This window comes from Tympanuchus pallidicinctus, unplaced genomic scaffold, assembly GCF_026119805.1.
Source record: "Tympanuchus pallidicinctus isolate F22 unplaced genomic scaffold, pur_lepc_1.0 scaffold8, whole genome shotgun sequence".
Classification (NCBI taxonomy): Eukaryota; Metazoa; Chordata; class Aves; order Galliformes; family Phasianidae; genus Tympanuchus; species Tympanuchus pallidicinctus.
Window position 1 is genome coordinate 10,993,137 of NW_026294802.1, and position 20,008 is coordinate 11,013,144.

The 20,008-nt window shown below is 44.9% G+C and overlaps 1 long non-coding RNA gene across 1 annotated transcript; it reads left to right on the forward strand.

Moving 5' to 3' along the window:
* Positions 1 to 8,790: 8,790 nt before the first annotated feature.
* On the forward strand, positions 8,791 to 19,804 carry LOC128073742 (uncharacterized). Its single transcript, XR_008202867.1, has 5 exons — positions 8,791 to 9,827; positions 11,363 to 12,410; positions 12,505 to 14,812; positions 16,509 to 16,609; positions 17,788 to 19,804. It is a non-coding gene; the product is annotated as an uncharacterized LOC128073742 (long non-coding RNA).
* Positions 19,805 to 20,008: the final 204 nt, after the last annotated feature.

A 20,008-nucleotide genomic window follows, 5' to 3' on the forward strand; every position in this document is an offset into this window, starting at 1 on the left:
CCATGAATGTTGGAGGAGGCCACTAAGATCATCCATTCCAACCGCCAGCCCATCTCCACCATGTCCACTGACCACGTCCCTCAGTGCCACATCCACGTGGCTCTGGAACACCTCCAGGGACAGTGACTCCACCACCTCCCATTTCATCACTTCTAAGGATTTCTCTGTAGCTGGGAGGGTCAGCATGGGCATTCATGTCTGTGCAGGGAGCCAACAAGCCCCAAATCCACACCTATGGCCCAGCCCCATATGGGGATGCCAGAAACCAAATGTCAAGGCTGGGGCTGTCTTCCATGCAGTGGTCTCTTCAGCCTGGTTCTTAAGGAGATCTTGAGCACCCCCAGCCTGCTGGCGCCGTGCTGCTGAGGGAGCCATGATGGTTGCAGCACTGGACCTAGGCCTTGCTTCAGCTTCCAGCAAACAGCTTCCAGTATTTATTTTCAAGCTGTGTTGACTTTTAAAAAGCTCAGTTTGAGCCATGGCTGTCAGGAGCATTATGCTCAAATGTGAGATGAAATGACTTAAAGACTCATTTAGAAGGACTGTGAACCCTGTCAGAACTGATAACCAAGGCCTTGCTTGCCTTATTATTTTCCCATGCTCAATTTATTGAAGTGTGTGGGGAATGAGTTGAAAACAAAGTGCTGTGTTTGTGTGACATATTTAAATTGTCTATCAGTAGCCTCAGACACTGCGGTTAGCTATTAAATAAATCATTGTTAACAGGCCAATTCAGAGTGATGTATTTTGGTATTTACACTAGTGGCCTAGGAGAGGAAACAGAGGCTTTTTGCAGGGAAAGAAGGACCCATCCATCCCCCAGGGTCCTCCAACTAAGGTATCAAATGCTTTTTTAAAATGGTATTTTAAAATATAATATGGAATGAGTTTCCAGCTTCATCCAGGAGTGGAAGGAAGGCCAGTTTCTCTGCTTTGCCATGTCAGTTTTCACATGATCTATGTGTTAATTTTGAGCTAAATGAAAGAACAGTGTGTTGGTTGGGTATTTTTATTTTATTTTTAGAAGATTTTTTTCCTTTAATACGATTGGAATCCATGCCTTTGGAAATCACCTGCTGCCAAGCTCAGCAGATGAAGCTGGACGGCCTTGCCATTAATTGCAACATGGCCAGTAGAGACAGCACTGCACATGATGATCTCACAAGCTCTGTGTTTTTGTGTGTGTGTGTGTTTGTGTGTGCGTGTGCTGGTGCTTTCCTTCTTGCAGCAGCAGCTCCTGGAATCGTGAGGGTGCTGCTGTGTTTTGTACCTGCTTGGAGGCTCCCAGCCTGGGGGCTGCCAGAGTGTTCTTGTGTAAGCGAGGTCTAATGTAGTGATGCTGAGGTAGTTTTGGTTTTGGATCATGCTCTGCTTCTCAGTCATGGTGCTAATTATTTAATTGAGATTTCATATATGTTGAGAAAAGTGAAAGTTCTATTTTCTTCTAGCTCATTTAAGGCTCCCTTTTGCATCTTTTAATGCAGTGCTGTAACATTAGCAGGAGAGAGCATGCTGAGGGGGCTGTTTGCACTGAGGTTTACATTCCTAGTGCAAAATAGATACACAGAAAAAACGTTTTCATTACTTAAAGCAGAGACTAAACTTGCTGACATCCTTCAGATTTCACTTCAATTCACAGCAATGCCCAATCTGATGCAGTGAACCTCCTGTGATGATGTCAAGCTGAGTGGTGCAGCTGATATAACAGGAGGAAGGGATTCCATTCAGAGGGACCTGGACAGGCTTATTGAGTGGGTCCATGAGAACCTAATGCAGTTCAACAAGGCCAACTGCAAAGCATTGTGCTTGGGTCAGGGCAATCCTAGATATGAGCACAGACTGTGAGAAGAAGTCATTGAAGCAGCACAAGAAGCAGCATTGCTGAGAAGGACTTTGGTGTACAAAAAGCTTGCCATGAGCCAGTAATGTGTGCTCACAGCCAACAGTATCCTGAGCTGCATCAAAAGAGGAGTGGCAGCAGGGCAAGGGAGGAGATTGTCCCCATCTGCTCTGCCCTTGTGAGGCCCCATCTGCAGGACTGCGTCCAGGCCTGGGGCCCCCAGTGCAGGAAGGATGAGGTGGGTCCAGAGGACGGCCATGAAGATGACCAGAGGGCTGGAGCACCTATGAAGAAGGATTAAGGGAGTTGGGTTTGTTTAGCTTGGAGAAGAGAATCCTCTGGGAAGCCTTAATCATGGCCTCCCAGTACTTGAAAAGGGAGCTTAAAAGCAGGAGGAGGACTGACATTTTACGTGATCTAGCAGTGACAGGACAAGGGGAAATGGCTTTAAACTACAGGAGGTGAGATTTAAGTTACATGTTAGGAAGAATTTTTTTACTCAGAGGGTGTTGAGGCACTGGCACGGCTGCCCAGAGAAGCTGTGAGTATCCCATTCCTGAAGATGTTCAAGGCCAGGTTGGATGGGGCTCTGGGCAGCCTAATCTGGTAGGGAGCAGCTCTGCCTATGACAGGGGGTTGGAGCTTGATCTTTATGATCCTTTCCAACCCAACATATTCTAGGATTCTATCTTTCAGGACCTCTTTTGGTGTTCCCAATAAGCCCCTCAGTGGCCAGAGATAAGATATAAAATGTGAATACTCAGAGATGCAGTCTCCCTGTAACTGTGCATTTTTAACCCAAGAACAGATAAAGCTTTCTGCATTTACATCTTGCTATCTCAAAGAAGCCCAACCACTAAGACACAAAAAAAAAACAACAGAACAGCACCACCAGTTTGCTTTCCCTCTGCATAAACATGCTGGCTTGCACCAGGTGAGATCTGAACACGTGTGGAGAAATTCAGAAGCTGCATCTAAGCATCAGAAGTACCTTCCTCTGTATTGATCCTTGTAAGAAGTGAAACAAACTAGTTGTTAAAAGGAAGAAAAATTGCTCATCATGAGTATGATGTATCCTTCACACTTGCCCAGTTTCCCTGAACTTCTTCTGACAAAAAAAATGCACTGGGAAAGAGTCCCCTAAAAACCCATCTCAGTAAGATCAGGCGTGCACACAACACCTCTGTGCACATCACTTCTTGTAAACCTGCTGAGTTAAATGTTTGCCTGGATATTTCTGCTGTTCCTCTCACCCTGTGGTCTGTCAGCGTTAGCAAACAGGGTCTCACATCTGTGTGCACAGTTACCCACTCTGCCTGCCTCCCTCCCTCCCACTTAGCTTTTATTCTGGAGAGTTCACAAAAGGAGAGGGATAAAAAAGTACTCGAGCTTACTGCATACCTACAATGTACTGGTGAGCAGAGATATAGCTCAATGGAGGTGGGCAGCTGTGCTTATCCCCATTTCCAGACAGGAAAGCTCAGGCACAGAGGCCCTTGAGAGGTTTGTCCAAGGCTGGAGTAGTTCTGGAACAGAAATGGGAAGAGAAGAAAGCACATCTTGTGATTGCACAACCATGGCTCTGTCCCTGGAGGCCAGCATCAAGGAAGCCATTGGGCCCTGGCTGAAGCACTGGCAATTTTGTCCCCTCTCCAGCTGGTAAGTGTATTTAAACAAACTCATGCCACTCATCCTGGCCATGGTTTAGTGATGGGGATCTGTAGTCAGCTTGGTGGTTGGACCTGATGATCTTGAAGGTTGCTTCCAACACAGAGTTATTCTATGCTGATTCTATGATGTTCCTTGCTGCCCCTAGAAACCACAGTAGTAAAAGGGGCAAGAACTGGCCTCTTCTGCCTTTGAGTTAATAGGAAGCTTCATCTATTCCTTTGAATCATGACCCAGCCTTGCTGCCTGTCAATTATTTTACTTGATGCCACAGGGGGCTGCGTCACAAGGGCTGCAGCGTGCCCCACATGCCCTCTCATGCCCAAATATACAGCCATGGGCCATGCTTTAAGGCTCTGGGCAGATAGAAGGAGCAGTAGATATGCCAATACCTGCAGAGCATGCCTGCTGTTTCCTGCTGAATTGGGGCCATTTGTGGGGCATGGGGGGAGCAGAAGGGTGCTGCAACCCTTCTGTCCTCTCTTGTCACTCCCCTTCTGAGGGGTTTGCATCCTGTCCCTGTCCAGAGCAGAATTTGGGGACTGGAGACAGCAGACAGAGCACAGAGCCGTGGTAAAACAGAGCTCTGTTCTTCCCTCTTTACAAGAACAAAAGTCCCATTGAAAGCAGTCAGACACTGAATCTAATGATTGAAATATATATATGCATACATGTAAAAAATTGGAGTATTACTGTTTCAGCTGTACTTTCCCTTGATTTTAATTTTCTTTGTGGAGTTCAAACATAGAATGTTCCTTCAGTGCTTACTTTCAAAGCCTTTTCTTTTGGCTATCACATCTAAACTCCCTTCGATTTTTCTCCCAGCTGTGGAAGGCAAGGACAGTGAGGGACAGAAAAGTCAGAGGCTGTCTTGCAGCACTGGCATCTTTAAAGATCATCCTTGAAATATAGGAGAAAAAAAACCCTTACAATAAATACCACTTCAGTTTTTTTAAAGCAAGTTTTCTTCTTGAGTGTGTGGTCTTTCCCCACTTTCAGAGCATGAACTAATTAAAGTGTGCATAATCATGCTTTGCCTCTAAACCTGCCAGGACTGTTTTTTCTTTTTTCCCCCTTGCTTTTGCTGCTGTTTCATCTCTGGACTGGACACTGCTAGGAGAGTAGGTGCCCTTGGAAAGGAGAAATGTCTGAGCTTATGCCAGCATCACCGTCCTGGTTTTTCAGCACAAACAGGTTTGTGACATGTGCCCTGTGCCGCACGCGCCCTGCCTGAGCTGCTGCCTTGGGTAGTGAACTACAAGCATCTTTGCCAGGTTTCTCTTAAATACTGAAACATTGAATGATTGAAGTTGGAAAAGACCACTAAGATCATCTATTCCAGATTTCTGTCTACCACCAGTATTGCCCTTTAAACCTCAGTGCCACATCCACATGGTTCTGGAACACCTCCAGGGATGGCAACTCCACCACCTCCCTGGGCAGCCTGTGCCACTGCAGCACTGCTCTTTCTGGGAGGAAATTCTTCCAAACATCCAACTTCATCCTTCCCTGGTGCAACTTGAGGCCATTACTTCTCATCTCTGATCATCTAGGAGAAGAGGCCAACCCCCACCAACTTTCAGATCATTGTAGAGACTGATAAGGCCTCCACTGAGCCTCCTCCAGAGTGAACAACCCCAGTTTTCTCACCGTAAGACATCCATGACAGCCTGTGAAGTGTGGAGGTCATTCAAGGGCTGGCCTTGACACACAGTCTTCCTCATCCTGGATAACAGTGAGACTGTCTTATCATGGAGGAAGCTACTCTAGATGAAGCTGAGGAAGAAGAGGAGGAGGGTTTTGCTGGAGCATCCCAAGCACTTTAGGGTGTGTGTACCAGGACTGGAGGTTCCTGGTGTAGTATCTGCCAAGAGAGGGCAGGAAGGGAAGGTAACAGATGTAAATGTGTGATGTTGGTTTATAGAGTGCACTGCATGTTTGTAAAACACCTCGGCAGTACAGCCAGGGAGGGCGATTAGTTCATTTCTTCCTCCTTTATTTTCTCTGCATGAGGCATTTATTTGTGCAGTGTAATTAGTGGGGATCTGTGCAGGTGTGTGCCATCTGGAGTGCACCCAATTAAGTCAAGAGAATAAAAAATAGGCTGGGAGAAGATGGGAGAGGAGAGCTGGGAATAACACCTCAATGGGGTCCCTGTTCATCCCAGTGGCTGAATGTCTCAGAACCTGGAGTCCCTAAGCTCATTTTACACAGAGGCTCACTGACTCAAAGAAGTGGGCCCTGATAGGGGTCCACCAAGCAGACCGCATTTGTGGCTCAGAGCAGCCATTGCTTGTCCAGCATCTTGCACGTGCTTGTGCCACCAGAAGAACAAGGTTGTGGCTGGGTATTGCTGAGGACTGGGGAGCAGAAGATGCAAATCTGTAGAAAAACAGGCTCCTTTAATCTTGTGGCTTTGTAAATGAGGGTGTGAGGATGAGGAAGCGTAGTCACTGCCAGGATGCTTGTGGTTCTTAGAACAATGCCACTAAGGCCATGAAATTAATATGCTGAGGTGCACTACGTCTCTGGATGCTCCTATTCAGAAGTCACTTCTTTTGCTATCAGGTATTTGGTTAGATTGTTAAAGAATAATTAGAGGGCCTCAGCCAGAGCTCAGAGAGGCAAACTACGTGAATCAGTCTGCACATAGGTGGGGAAAACTCAGGCAAGTTAAAGAAAACACCTCTAGGGCCCAGAAAGGGAGAGCATCTGCATGTTCTGCCTCTATGTAAAATGCATCTCTTCAGCTAGATTTTTCAGGGGATTACTCTGAAGAGGCTGTGTTGGCTTTATTTCCTAAATGTGTCAGAGAGGCTCTTCTGAGATTGCTGATTGTAGTCACATTTCCACTCCATTTTGTGAGAACTGCAGATTCTCAGCTATGCCTGTTACGAAGCCTCATTCTCTCCACTGCGTTAAAAAAAAAACATACCCATAAAGCCACGTCTACCCATCCCCTCTATGGGGACTTGAAATATTTTCTGCATATGTTATAACACTCTCAGCATCTCTTGAGCAGCTCAAGTATTTCTGCTGTTTAAAAATGTCACAAACCTGCTTCCTAAACCAGAGTTCCAGATGTGTTGTTACAGGGGATCAATTAAATGTTTATTTATTTCAAACAAGTAAACATGCCCTGCTCCTGAGAATGTGGCCTATTGCATCTATGTAGACTGCAGTGCAAACTGGATTGGTACCATTGGTGTCAGCTTGTGCCTCAGCACCTGTGGGCTCTGTATTAAACTGGGCCCTGCTGGGAGCACTATTCCACTGCCATGTATCAAAAACATCATTTCCAGGGGAAACTCCTCCACCCCGACCTTGCCAAAAAAAAAAAAAAAAGCAGTTTAGTACAATATATTTTGCTGCCTTTTGTCCCGTATGCAGCAAGCTCATGGTTCCTCTATTCTTCTGGTCTCTCATTTGGTGCGTGCCTTGTGCTGGCCTTGCTATGTGATACCATTGTGACTGCTGACAAAGCTCTCATTGGCTTTGATAAATGCCACACTGAGACTGGATTCTGCCTTTCTTCTATGTGCTTTCATGGTAAAAAGCTGGGATTTTCAGTTCTCCAGGCATCTTTCTGGAGCTATGCAGAAAAAAATAGTCTGGGGGCTGGCTAGCCATACCTAGTGAGCTAAATTGGGAGTCTTCCTACCATGCCAGGTTTACAGAGTCCCATGGTGTACCTGCTGTAAGACAGAAAGCAGGATCCCCTGGGCCTTTCTTAATAACCAGTAGGCTGGAGAAATCCTTAGGAGCCATTTATTGCCTCTCTGGATCCAAAGGAGGATTTAAATGGGGCTCATTAAATGTCTCCTTTTCACTTTCAGTTCCAGGCTGGTGCTCTTTGTCTTGCTGTCTCACCCTCCTTACCCATTTGTTTTTCCTTGCTTTCATACCCACATTTTTGAAGGTGCATAGGCATCTTCAAAAACAATTGCATGTCACCTTTGGTCTTTTTTTCTTAAAGCTGGGAGTGTTAGATACAGGCAAGTGCTTGTGCATTGTTTCTTTTCATCCTTTCACCTACCCAGAGCCCCATCCAACCTAGCCAGGAGCACCACCAGGGATGGGGCATCTACAACTTCTCTGGGCTGCTGTGCCAGCACCTCACTGCCCTGTGTGTTTGTCCCTTGAAGAAAATTATTGTGTGTCAAATCTCTTATAATGAGAACTTGACAGCAGAGTAGTGCAGGTATCATGTTCTCCACGTAATAAAAATGAGACTGTGGGCCCAGGTGACACTGGGAAATATTAGGTCAAAAACATCCTTATGGTTAACAATTGCACTTAATTGCTATAACTATAGTGAGTTAAAATAGGGTCAAGCCCATAGCTAAGGTAAATCTGAAGTGAGGTCATTTGTGATGTCAAAACTGAAGTCGCCTGCCTCAGGCCTTCCTTTATGGCCGTAACAAGGGGAAGCAGCCAGGACTGCACAGCAGATTGCACGAGGTGGCTCTGCTGCTCCATTGCTTCAGCTGGTGATTCCAGCGAGGGACAGCAGTGCTGGGGGAAGGGGAAAGGCACTGGCCCCAGAGAGAAGCCTGCACGGCCTTCCCTGATGGCTGCCAGAGACAAATGTGCAAACCATTGCTCTGAAGTGATTGATATAAAATGTAAAGGGATTAGTGAAATTGGTTTGTAAGATAAATTAATGTTGACCTTTCAAGTGATGGGTTGGAGCCAGCAGCAAGAAAGCAGGTTTTGACAGAGACCAGTGTTGACTGGCTAAAAGCATCATAAGATAAATGAGGGCCTGTTTGGTGATGCCTAGGCACGAGGTCACACTGTCGTTGCTGCTGGCCAGCAAGGTGGTTGCTTTGTGTCAGTGGGCCACTTTCTTACAGTGCCACTGAGCTACCATGGCTTGTGTGTCTGCATGTATTGTCCTTGTATTGAGTGAGCCACCGTTGGTGTAAAATCATTACGAAATTAACAGTAAGAGTTGGCATGTTGTTTTACGTGATAGTCCCTCTGTACTTAGCATTGGTGAGGCTGCACCTCAAGTGCTGTGTTTGTTTTGGGCCCCTCACTACAAGAAAGACATGGAAGCCTTGGAGTTGTGCAGAGAAGGGCAGTGGAGCTGTGAGGGGTCTGCAGCACAAGTCCCGAGGAACTGAGGGTTCTATCTGAAGAAGACTCAGGGGTGACCTTATCACTATCTACAATAATTTGTCAAGGTGGGTGTCAGCCTCTTCTTCCAGGTAACTGTAACAGAATAAGAGGTAATGGCCTTAAGTTGTGCCAGGGGAGGCTGAGGTTGGATATTAGGAAAAAGCTCTTTAAAAGAGTGGTGCTGCAGTGGCACAGGCTGCCCAGGGAGGTGGTGCAGTCGCCATCCCTGGAGGTATTCCACAACCGTGTGGATGTGGCACTGAGGACATGGTCAGTGGGCACTTCTGGTCATAGGTGGACAGTTGGACTGAATGATCTTAGAGGTCTCTTTCAACCTTAATGATTCTGTGATTCTATGTGATGAAGAGTGCGTAACTCAGTGATCGCACTGAGCTCAGTGGTCCCATATTAATAGAAATAGAAATACTCTATAGAACAGATTATCAGTAGAAACAATCCAGCAGTATTGTGATGATTTCTCCAAGTCTTCCTGGAAACCAGAAGTTTTGCCAGCTGTACTCACCTCTAAGTGTTCAGATTTCCTTTTGCTGCCCACTGTGAGTGCACAGACAGCCGTGTCTCTATCCTGGCGTGACAAAGCAATGAGAAAATTGTATCTTTAAATACCAACTTAATCTAATCTGGGACAAAAACAATGAAAGGCTTTAATCATAATTGCATGGTGCCTGCTGGCTGTCACCAGAGGGCAGAGACAAGGTTGTTTGTTGCCACGTGTGGATAGTTCAGAAATTAAATCTCCTTTCCACAAAGGCAATAGATTCTGATCTAGCTTGTGTCCTTTCCAAATATTTCAGCCTCGTAACCAGATCACTCATTTCATCAGCATCTGCCACAAACACTGTCTTGTTTCTGTCAGGCTATGTACAAAGGGGCAAGGAGAAATGTCTTTATCGTACTGTGGGTGCCTGACTTCATAACATCACAGCTTACACAAAATACTGGCTCACATTATAAACAGGAGACTTACTTCCCCTTTGCAAAGCTTTTCCAGAGCTTGGTGTTTGCAGTGCCTGCACTCTGTGAATGCTTCCCAGCTGGGCAACCACAGCAGGAACAGGGGGAGCCTGATGGGGATCCATCTTTGATCAGGAGCTGCTCTTACACAGGACACATGGAAAGCTGTGCTGTTGTCTCAGTTTAGAAGAACGAAGATTTTAAAGCCCAAGGCAGTAAGGTACAACTTGTTCGATGCTCATTCTATATAAGGAAGGCAGATTCCCTACAGCTGGCAGCACGTGTACCTGGGGCAGGGGGAACAGAGACGCACTCAGGTGTCCACTCTCCATGGCTGCGTACCTCCTTGATGGAATCTGTGAGCAGAAAAGTTTGTTTAGGAAGAGTTTAAAAGTGCTTACTGTCCTCCTGGTGCCTCCTATGTAGTTAAGCTTCATGAAAACACCTGAGGGCTTTGCATTCTGGAGAGGCTGAAGGTGCTGCTCCAGATGGTGCTGGAAATATGTCTGAAAGATCCAGATTATGTACAGGGTCACAACACTGCCCTTATGTTTCGGCATGTAAGTTCAGGTGAAACACTCAGCTCTGTGTGTTTCCCTCTCAGAACTGGGAAAAATGATTCCCATAGGCGAGGGAGGATTTGTCCTGTGAGCTGGCCATGTCCTGGCTGAGCTCCAGGGCCATAGCAATGCAGAAAGATGCTGAAGGCTCTTTGCAGTGTGTTAGCTCTGCTGTACCTCCAGATCTTTGATTTCACTGCTTTTCAAAATGAAAACAAAGAAGCTAAGCTGAAATTAGCTAATGATCTAAATATGACATGGAGGACTTGTGGGAAGCAAAGTGAACATGCAGCAGGAAAATTCAGCATCACCAATGTGAACCATGGTGTTACAGATGCGTGGTCAGCTTTTTGTCCTCCTTGCTGCCAGCTCTGGCAGGTGTGATACCCACTGCAAACACACAAAAACTCTCGCTGTTTTTTACACCTAAAATAAGATACAGAGGCTCTGTCTTGTTCTCTGCTTTTCACCTATCACGATTTTTAGTTAGCTCAGATGATGAGGGATCTGATACCTATAAAATGTTTGTGATCTTGAATTTAGCATCAAAAATAGAATAAAAGTTACAAGGAAGCAGACTTGCTCTTTCACCTGTCTCTTTTTTTTATCTCCTTAATCCTTAAGGATGGTGAGGCACTGGCAGAGCTGCCCAGTGAAGCTGTGGCTGCCCCATCCTTGCAGGCTCAAGGCCAGGTTGGATGGAGCCCTGGGCAGCCATGGCAGGGGGCTGGAAATGGGTGGGCTTTAAGGTCCCTTCCAACCCAAGCCATTCTGTGACCACCTTGCTCCAGGTTCTTATTCTTTATCTGGAAAAATATTTGTATACTATCTCAGGCCACAGAGGAGGAAGAAGGCTTGTCTATGCACATTGCAAAGATATTGTAGGGTTACGTGATTTTGTTTTACTGGCTCACATTCAGATTCTGCATTTATCATTTTTACAACTTCAGCCTTAAATTGTTGTAAGATAACCAGACTATAGCAGTCTTACCACACTTGCTTGTACTTTTATTTTAGTTTTATGGTTGTGATATTGAATCCTCTTAAAGAGAAGGCAAGTAAGTTGCTTTGACTGCGGTGAGAGTTACTTCCATGCTCAGCCAAGCTTGCATTTTTTTCTCAGTGCATCTTTCATTCTGAACATCTTATGTTTACTTTTTGAGGTAACTGCAACCTCTGTTGTGTTTTATCTCAGAATGCAGTTTTGGACCATCTCCCTCCAAAAAAAGCTACTCTACGCACAACAGCCCTGCCAGGCTGCAGCATGAGCTACCAAAGAGCTGCTGCTGCTCGAGTGTCTCTGTGCCATGCGCCACTGGATGGCCAGGCTTGGTGTCTACAAGCAAGCCCTTGGGCTCGCTGTTCACAGCTCCAGCACCAAGGCTTAACTGGAGAAGGGATTCCACAAGAGAAGCCAAAACTGTTTATCAGAACCAGGAATCATTGGGCTGACTTGCCAAATCAGACTAAGAGTTTATATGGCCGTTATGAGGACTTAGAATAAAGCGCGTGGACATGGAAGACATTGGTACATAAACATTTAATGCCCTGATGTTTTAATTATTTTGGCCTGCAGCAGCAAGGAACATTTTAAAGGCCAGATCCTTTGTAGTGCTGAATATATTCAACACCAGTTGTGCTCCTCAGAACCACCGTGCTCGGTGCCTTCCCACGAGGTGCCTCAAGTAGAGCCCCATGCTGCCTGCCCTCCCAGCCAGCAGCCACCACCACCCTGGGGGTGGAAAGTACAAGGGCAACTTGACGCCATTGAGAACCACAGGACATTCCTCGTATGTGAAATTTCTGCAGATTCAAGATTTCTACATAGCTGTGCTGCCACTTACTTACAGAAACATGTTTTCACAGCTTAAATGCATTAACCCCTAGTGGGCCATAGATTTCTGTGTGGGATTTGACATGACGTGTCTTCGAGAGATCTTCAGGACAGGAAGACAAAACACCACTCCTGGAAATTAAAAAATAACTGAATTTAGATCAAACACTTGGAAAGTCTGGCTTTTGCTCTAAAAGATTAACCAGTATTTAGAATTTTTTTTTTTGCTGTGGGAGATTCCTTAAGTAATTATTAAAAAGCAAGATGAAAAACCAGCATCATCTTTTGAGTGCCAATATCACGCCTGGACAAAAGCAATCAGCCCTAGATCAGCCCTAACAATATTTGCTCCTGGATACATTGCAGAATCCCTGGCTATGCTTAGGATAGGAAGGAATTTCCTCATGTGGTGAGTTGGCAAAGCCTTTGGGTTTGTTTTGTTCTTGTGTATTGCTCAAGGACTGTCTTGGAATTCTATTTCAGTTTTTTTTCTCTTTCTGCAGCCTTGTGATCAGAGCTGAACGTTAGCCTTGTCCCCTCTATGGGCCCTGTTTTGTTTCTGAAGATTTCCTCTGCTTTTTTCAGGTATGGTTTGGTTTGATTTACTCTAGTAATCACAAAAAATGATCTAGATTTTTGTCCACTAGAAATGAGATGCAGGGAAAGGAAGAGGATTATGAGAATAACTAGCTGCTCAACCACCTACAGCCTCCTGGTCCACTCCTACAAGATCAGTGGATTGTGTTCAAGATCACAATCAAAGCATGCGTTGTGTCAGTTGCAGCACTACACCTAAGCAGCAACCTCTTTGCTTCTATATGTAGCTAGATCATTGCCAGGCCTAGAATAAGGTGAACAAAATTCCTGATCTCACAGTTAATGACAACATGCTTTAATTCTTTTACTCCTGTTACACTTATGAAAACAGTCTATATAGTGTGATGAATTTTTATGCATACTTACTCTTCTTATTTCAGGCACATTGGTTCTAGATCTTTATAAACAGCCCCAAGGTGGTTTTTTTTTTGGTTTTTTTTTTTTGGTGTTCTTTTGGCAAATAATTGGTCATACTTGAAGCTGATGGGAGAGTTTGCATTGGACTCAGGGAGTGGGCTTTGCCTCGGGTCAAGTAAAGCCAGTAACTGGATCCAACAACAACTACTTGATCTCCAGTTTCCAGTTTCTCCAATTGTTTTGTCTGTTCTGCAGAAGCTAAGTTAATTACAAATAATAGGCCCTAACTTGACATATACCTCTCTCATATTCAACCTCTATGATTAGAAAAACACCAAGACTAGATATCTACATGAAGTCTGTCTTGTGAACATGGAGGCAAGCTGGAAACTAGACCTCAAAGAGAAGACTAAGTTGAATTCTTCCTCCAAAAGGGATATTCACTTCAACACATTGTAGCTGTGAACAGCATTTGCAATTCCATATCTCATCCCATTAGTTAAATTGGTTTGCTTCAAGGGCTGATGAGGGAGTTTTCACAGAGAAGACACAGATGTCCTCCTTTCCCTCTAATGCCTTGGCATTAAACCAGATGAGACAGTGCTCATGTGGCTTAATATCCTCGTTGTTCACAAGTTTTTCCTAGATTAGAGGCTGCTGAGGAGGCTTGTGCAAGGCCATAGCCCCAGCTGCATACGTGACCAACAAAGTGCTCTTTGCTGCCACCAGCTCCACCAGAGCACAAAGCTTAAAAGGCTCTTTGACATGGCCCAGCCCCTCACACTGAAATCTCTTTCATTTAGGAATTTAGCAGCAAATGTCTTTTGACTTCCGCTGTGTCTGAGCATGTGCTTTTCTGGACCAAAAAGAGGATTTGGTCCTGCCAGGGTAGACAGGTGCCCATTGTAGTGCACAGAAGGCAGGTGGACAAGTGGGACCTCGTGCTCCTTCTGACATTATTTCATTACTGTTCATCATTTATCATAATTGTGATTTCACTGTTATTGCCGTGTATCTGAGGAACACACTCTAAGCACGCTTCCTATTTGCACCTGACAGAGAGGGAGCATCTCAAAAAATCCCCGAGGGTTTTTGAGATCACAAAGCTCAGAAAGATAACACAATTAGTGCACATAACTCCCCTCGGTTTGCTTTATGCCTGCTGACAAGGTTAGCAATAACCCGTCTTTGTGAGGGATTGTTTTGTCTCCCCTACCAATGCATCCAGACTGGCAAGCTTTAGGTCTGACTTATTAGAGTGTATCTCATTTTTCTTAAGGAAACGGTGGTGAAATTAGAGGCATATTACATAAAGACATCACAAGTTATAAAAGGATGAATACCAAATTAATTATTAAGAATCCACCCTTTTTATTGTCTTCACTAACTTGAAGCCTGACCTGAAGACTGTTCACGGTGGGCTTCTCTCTGTCCTCCTCTAGCTTGAGCTGGGAACGGTTTAAACATCTCTGCTGGGAGGTGAATGGTGAAGCCCAAGCTCAGCGAAGCTGCTGTGTTTAGACTGAGTGTGGTCTGTGATGTGGCTGCTGGTGCTGGAACCAAGCTGATTGTCCTCAAATGAGCTCCTCTTGAGTTACGGTAACTCAAGCAATTCTGACTTTATCCTAGATGCCAGCCCTCAGCTATTCCTGGAATTAGAGTCTAGGCTAAGAGTGTATGTTTTAATAGAAAAAACATCTATAGCATCTCCAATTTTTTTTTTTCATTCTAAAGAAATGTTAATTTTTCTAATTTCTGCTGATTTTTCCCGTGGACCCACTGGCTCTCCCACACATTCTGCCTTATGTTAGAAGCGCTTTTGTGATGAAAGAAAGTAAGGCCTATTCATGGGAAAAGGTAGGTAGCCTGAATGCTTCAAAGGATCGTCGTGTAAGTAGCTTGTCTTTATTGCTTCATAGTACACATATGAGTTGCAGTCCTTGCTAATCTGGTTGATGCAGAGCTAGGGATGGTATGCAGTGATATTGATGGATTATCCCTGTGGCTAAAGACTGAGAATACCCCATTACTTCTGTTTGAAAATCTCAGTTACGTTCTCATCAAAACATCCCCATTTTCTCAGGAATTTCTGTACACTCAGCACAAAATGCTTGCACAACAGGCACAGTGACTCCTGCAACTATTGTTTACAGTGTGCTGGCTAATCCTTTCTGTGATCCAGGCGGTGCCTACTGGGTTTGGCTTTTGACTGGGATTAGAAACTGGTGCTGATGCATACTGCCATGCTGCCTGGGGACCTCAGCAGGATCGTGGCCACACTGTGCCAAGCAGCATACAAACCCAGAGTTCAGAGCCTGTTGTTTGAGCATCTTCCCTCTAATTGTGCATTTGACCCCCTTTCTCCTTCCAGCCCTTAAGTAAAACATCTAATCCTGTTCCATTCCTGTATCTTTTCAGGGATTTATTTCTTACTATCAGTCAGTGTCTGTAGAGGGGGGATACCAGGATGGTGCCACCCAAAGGCCACAGCAAACTGTTATAGCTGCAGTGGGAAGCTGTGTTTCCTCTGCTCAAGCACTTCTGCTATTCAGTGAAATTGCTTTTTCAATGGGAATTATCCTTCTGGCCTGTCCCTGTTGCACATGACTCCAATGCTACTTTGAGGTCTGTGTGAGCCAGTAGGAAGCTTTTTCTCCTCCCAGTCTGTTCAGGCTTCAAGGGTTCATGCTGCTTTTGTCCCAGTTTCATGTCAAAAGGATGCTTGCTGGGTCTAGGTACAGCACACCCTGCTCAGGCTCCATGCCTGCACTGCCATGTCTTTACAGCCATATCTTGTTAACACCAAGCCTCGTCTGCAACCTGCCCTACAATGCTGCTTAAATTCAGTTTCAAATCTGGCCATTTTACTGCTGCATTCCACATTGCTCACAGACAGTAGCAAGCTAATAACAACGTGCTGGTGCCACCTCAGCCATCACAGGCTGGAGCTGGCATGCCCAGTCTTGCTTCATAAACTTCTTTGTCCCATGAGAGATTTGAGAATGTAATACACATTTGGTCTGTGCCTCCTTATTTGAGGCTGACCAGTCTGAATCACTTTTGATAAACTCTAAGCAGGAATTTCAAACATAGTTACGTTCCTATCAGTTTAATTAAAGTAGATCACTGGGTAGAGAAACCCTGTGAAATGTTCCTGTTGAGAAGGCTGTGCTGGGTGTGCCGCTGAGGAACCATCAGGGAGTCTGCTCAGGGCCATGGCTGTTATCGTGGGGCACTGAGGAGCTTTACTTGAAAGCAAGACCTCTCACACTGAGAAAGAGTTAAGACAGGAGTGACTACAGAGTAATTACTTCTACTTTATCATGAGAGTAGTTGAGAGGAAATAGAGGAGCTACTATAAAACGATGTGAGACTTAGATCTGTAGGAAACTGGTCTGTTTTCTTGTACAAGAAGGAGTCTCTCTGATATGGCCAAGATTTCTAGATACTTTAAAAACTTTACTTCAGATAATATTTCTGTGCTATTACGAGGTCAATTTGTCTGTAAAATGTTAACATGTGGTAAAGGCTTTCTTTACCTACTGCATTCTAGCTCTGTCTTGCACCACATTTGGAGGATGTGACACCATGCGAACATGGGAAGCTGGAAAGAGAAAGGACAGGCATGGCATGGAGTTTACTTTGCCAACACTGGTGAGTTGCTGGTGCTGGCCACAGTGGTGGAGGACACCTGTGACGGACTCAAATTCATTTGAGAGGCTGTTCTATAGCTTTCATTGTGTCTTCTCTCCAATTGATGTTGGTAGAATTAACCACAGATTAAAACAGATTAGTGCACTGCTCACACGGGATGCAGACTTCAGGGTTTAGGCAATGCTCTGTGGCTAACGAGAGCCAACAAGTTTTGCCTGAGTCATCCCTCTGGGTGGAACGTGCCCTGCTCCAGTGATGACAGGAGATGCCAAATGTCAACAGAAGGGCAGTCATCTCCCATTGTGATTAACCAGGCAGAGCCTGCTTGGAAGAGCCATCGAGACGATCGATCTTATTCTTATCCGGCAGTGATAGCAGTCTGCCAATGAGATTAGAAGGACTACACTTAATGTAGTCTTTTGGTAGCAGGGGAAGATTTATATTCTTAGCATAAGCTGCTTAGGAAAAGCTTCTTTTACTTAGCATTTATCATTTGTTATTGACATTTTATTACATTGATAGCCATCCCAAGAAAACACTTCGTACCTGATTTATACATAGGCATATTCTCTTTGAAACCAAACATATTTTGAGAGTACAAGACTGGTGATAAGCTATGTTAGACCTACTTTGTTATACTGATATAAACTTAGCATAATTATTTTTTAGAGCACTAAAGCATTGTCTGATGTGCTTCCCAAGTCACTGTGTTTTTTCCTGCTGGCATTGATATATGCAACTGATGGTCATCTCAGGTCTGTGGGCTGTATTGGAGAGAAGCTCACACTGAGCCAAACAGGATCTCTGGTTTGAGCAGGAAATTCCACATTTGATCCTGTAGGGAGAAACATGCTGTGTTTCCTCAAACATGACTTTGGTCCACATTTTTATTTTATTATATTTTTTCCCAAATGAGCAGTGTCCAGAGCCAGACACATTTCTACATTTCTTGTAGATGAAATGGTCTCTTGTTTTTTTTTTTTTGCTTTTTTTTTAACCACACTCTTCATATGTACAAAGTGGTAATGCAGTGGATGTGCATCATCACCTAACGGTGCTGTAAGCGGTACTACGCAGAAGAGTCCCAAGCTGTTGTACAATGAAATTCTACAATAACCTTATTAACAAAGAGCAATTAAGAGCAGCCTGTTAACCTATATTTTTCTACCCTACTTTAGGTGTCAATGTATACCCAGGAACTGCAAATACTGGTTGGAAACACGTTCTGCTGTCCAGAGGCATAATTACAGAAAGCTTGTAGTTGTCTTTATCACAAAGTTTTAATTAGCAGGACACATTAAATAACCAGCTGATACAGATCTTAATGAATCATTTATAGGCCTACATCTAGGATAATTATATGTAGCTGGGCACATGAAATCACTTGCATACGTCTGGGCTTATGTGAAATGGAATATGCATCTTCCTCGTGAAATAAGGGTGAAAGAGAGGGATGGGACAAAACTGGGGCACCAGGCTGCCTTCCCCAAGCTGTTTTTGCATGGAGTATTGCCAACAAAATAAATAAAGCTGGCTTCAGGAAGTCTGCCGAGCTCCAGGGTGGGCATCTTGGGCCAGTCCCCTTTCTTCTGGCACATTTGTCTCTTCCATCATGATAGGTACCCTATGGCACTCATTTCCCACCTTCACTGCATGCTGGCCCATGGGCAGGTGTCTTGGTCTTAGGTCCTTTCAAAGAATTGTAGGTTGACCTCAAGAGATCACTGATTTCAACCCCCCTGCTGCAGCAGGTGCCCTATGTAGATCACAGAGGTAGGCATCCAGATGAGTCTTGAATATCCCCATTGAAGGAGACTCCACAACCTCCATGGGCAGCCTGTTCCAGTGCTCTGTCACCCTTATGATACCCTTAGCTTGTATAATTGGGAGCTGTTGTTTTTATCAAGTGATAGTTCAACTGCTGTACTATGTGTGGACTATGGATGTGTTGTCCAATGTTTTTTTGTATAGTGACTTGGCTTGCTCAACTGGAGCCCCAGAAGAAGCAGAGCCCCTTTATGACTGCAAGTCAAAAGCAAGGGATAAACAAACCATTGCAAGTGTATATTTGAAAAGATTAAGAGCAAAGTATTACCAACCCATGCAATATTGTAATCAAAAGTCCTTTAAAAGCGGCGTTGACTAATTTTCTCAATTATCCACAGAGTCTGCTGTTAACAGGTTTCCCTGGTTTCTCAGCACCAGACAAACTCTGCTGATCTCTGCAAAACATCTTCCACCTTAAGTACAGAGTTCTCCTTAAAATTAGTGGTTTTTTCAGAGTTAATATGTTAGTCTCCTGATGTGCCACAGCAGGCGTCTGGAGCAGATCTTACCAGACTTTTTATGCTGCGCTTCCTCCTAGATTGCTTTGAGGCAAGGGAGCACTTGTGGCAAGAGCTGATGTGGTGCAGGGTTTGACAGCATCTCTCCACACCTTAGTTTTTGCTTTTGTCAGGGACAGAGGAATGGAGACTCCAAGTATGGTTTCTTAGTCCCCATCAGGGGACAGCCACACAGCAGGGCATGAGCCGGTGTTCCATTTCCAAGATGTCCTCTGCCACTTTTTCCTGAAGGAAAAAGAGAAATGTGTTAAAAGAGATTACTCTCTCTCCCAGGGCAGGAAATGGTCAGTATGTGATCCAACCCTGAGACCAGAGGCACCTTCTCTGGAGGACCATGCTCCACGGTCCCACCCAAGAGGGTGGACATGATCAGAACCAGATATGATAGCATGTTATGTGCTGAAGCTGACAGTCTGCCTGGACTGACGTCTGTAATAGCTTTGCACATTGTGGTTGTTGCTGTTTTTATCCTCTAATCCCCTTGGGAAGTAAGGAACTTTTATTAGTCATTTTCTGGGGAGAAACTGAGATGTGGCTTGATGAGGCCACACAGGGAGCCTGCAGCAGAGCCATGCAGCTATCAGACCAACCGTCCTCATTCCTTATCAGTTCTGCTACGTACTTGTGCATAGCTGGGAAACAGACATGGCTCCCGAATGGCTGTGAGGAATAAGACAGAGACAGGGAAGGGGAAGAACAGTGCCTGCTCCTGACACCAAAAAGGTGGTATGGGAATGCCCTTAGTGGTGGCAGAGGGCTCCTGCCCCACGCCTTCAGTGGAACAGATTTTTCTCAGTTTCTTGTTAGACATGTAGTCTTGGCTTTCCAGCCACTGCCAACACTGTCTGGGCACAGGGCCACATTTACTCTGGTTCTACAGCCAGAAATATGGTGATCTCTGGTTCATGCTGGTGTGTGGTTGGGTTGAATGCATCAAAATGTGTCATCAGAAGTCACTAGCTGCATAACACCAAGCCATGGCAGGGAAACTGGGGGGCATATAGCACAGCACTGAAGAGAGGAGCAGCATCAGCAACCAGGCACAGAGAATGCT